The following is a 2,660-nucleotide window of genomic DNA, read 5'->3' as shown; positions in this document are numbered from 1 at the left end:
TGCTCCCTTCGAACTGGTTTTCTTTAAAATACAAATCTTTGTAATCCCAGGCTATCTGTAATCAGAAGCACATTTATACCTGGAATATAATTTAAGTTCATTCACGTTTTGAACACTGGCTGGTTATGTACTTGCTCAAATATTGATTTAGGATCATTTTTAACAAAAAAAAGTTACGGACTGCAGCTTTAATTTCAACATTTACTAATACAGGATTTCTACACATATTTTAAGACCTTTTTAAGAAAATGTAAGGACTAAATCAGGGGTTGCCAACTGGCAGACTGTGCTCCGAATCCAGACCACGAGATGCATCCATCCGGACCACGGAGCCTCTGACATTATGAAATAAATAAATGCCAAATGCTGTTTTCGAATAAAATCAAATTTTTGGGTCCTACAGTGCCACGGGTTGCTACTACAGTTAACTGTTGCTACGGTCAGACGTGCAGTGAAGAGAGCAGAGAGCAGCGCGCAGACAGATAAAACTTTCAGTGAGTGAAAAAAACTGGCATTCTCAAAAATTAGGAAAGTTGAGGGGTCTTTAAAAAGTCTTAAATTTAGTTGTATCAAATTTAAGTCCATAAAAAGTCTTGGTTACACTTTAGTATATTGTCCAATTCTCCCTATTAACTAGTTGCTTATTAGCATGCCTATTATTAACATATTGGCTGTTTATTAGTACTTATAAAGCACATATTCTGCATGACCACATTCTACATCCCTGCCCAATACCTAAACTTAACAACTACCTTACTAACTATTAATAAGCAGCAAATTAGGAGTTTATTGAGGCAAACGTCATAGTTAATTGTTTGTTAATAGCGAGAATTGGACATTAAAATAAAGCGTGACCAAAGCATAAAATGGTACAAGAAAGTCTTAATTATGATTTCAGGAGGTCTTAAATTTGGGGACGGAAAGACGAGAATTGCCATACGGCTTAATGTGACAATTTAATTTAATTTAATTTGTTTACTGCCATTACCGGGGAAACCGCAATATTTCTGCCGTTCCAAAAGCGCCTCCTGCTGGCAGAGAATGAATTTGCATTTTCAATAAGCCCGTTTGCTGTTTTTGTTCAGACCAATGTGAAAATCAACCACTGATCTATAATAAAGTCATTATATAGATCAGTGAAAATCAACCCATGTTGTTATGCTACAAACACGCAGTTGTAACTGTGAACTGGTGGATCAACAAGATGATAATGCATTATAAAAATGTAAATAATCAAGTCAGTAAAAATTTATTTATTAGTTATTTAATTGTTAGATGGTAATTGTTTAAATTAATATAATAATTAAAACTTCTGACTCCAGTGGTTTAAAGGCTGAAGTGTATCATTTTACAAAACGTTTTGTTTTTGTGATAACCTGTATCTGAACTTTAAATCGTGCTTTTTACAGTCATTTTTAAATTTGACTGTAAAATTTTAAATTTGAGTTTTCCCTGCAGATATCCTGGTATGGCAGAACATCAACTCATTTTTTTACATATATAAATGTCTGGATCTTGGCTGGTGAGGAGAGTTCATTACTGGACCTCAAGCAATTTTAGTTAAAGACCCCTGGATTAAATGAATGGGACACAAAGAAATTAAACAACAAAATAAGTACGTATCTTTAAAATAAGAACAAATAGGGTATTCCGAGTATGAGACACCATACTTGGCCACGCTTCACTTTCTTTTTTTCCAGTCACTTTTCACTTTGTTACAACCCTATGGTTGTTGTGCTTTCTCTGTTGTGTTGGGACTTTCTGTTTCTCTGCTCGGCCTAGAAAAAGTCATCTGATTGGCTCCTGCAGGCAGATTGTCTCCCGATTGGTCAACAAAACTTTAAAAGTCACAACATCACTTCCTCAGGGCCCCTCTTTGTCATTTTGTGATTTGAGCTGTTTGTTTGTAAAGTGCGGAGTTGTGTGTTAAAATTTGTATTAAGAGAGTGATGAGAGTACTGTTTGCTTTGTTTTGTGTTTGGTTGCAAATGTTGTATCAAAAGATCTGCTGGTTTATTTGACCCCTTTTGCCTATTTGACTCTGATTTCTGGATTGCCCTCTAAACTTGGTTTGATTTGATTCTGTAAATAGAAAATATTGTAAATACTAAATTGGGATAGTAAGGAGTCTGATGCCATTTCTGCTTGTGAAACGTTTGATCTCTGTTATTTTTTTTATTTTTTTGGGGGGGGTGGGTGTAGGTAGTTGGGTAGTGAACTGTATTTTATTTTATTTTATTTGGGATAGGTAAGGTAGAGGTATAAAAACTAATAATTTTTTTTTGTTTGTTATTTTGGCCTTGTCAGCTCCCGAACTCAAACTCCCAATAAACTCGTTGTTGCACATTTTTGTCTATGCAAGTCCTTTCATGGTGTGCTTCTTCCCTAGACGGGGCATAACAACTTTCTTTATAAGTACTAATAAACAGTCAATATGCTAGTAATATGCATGCTAATAAGCAACTACCGTATTGTCCCGAATATAAGACAATGTTTTTTTCTTGGAAATACATCTGAAAAAACGCGGTCGTCTTATATTCAGGGTCTAGACTTTGACATGTCAATAACACCCACAACACTAGGTGGCGCCAAATACTCATAAAACGAGTGTGCCATGAAATATGTAATGTAATGCATGTTGTAAAGATCGCGAGTAAAAA

This window comes from Sinocyclocheilus rhinocerous, unplaced genomic scaffold (genome assembly GCF_001515625.1).
Source record: "Sinocyclocheilus rhinocerous isolate Xijiao unplaced genomic scaffold, SAMN03320098_v1.1 scaffold572, whole genome shotgun sequence".
NCBI lineage: Eukaryota > Metazoa > Chordata > Actinopteri > Cypriniformes > Cyprinidae > Sinocyclocheilus > Sinocyclocheilus rhinocerous.
This window is presented reverse-complemented; position numbering follows the sequence as displayed.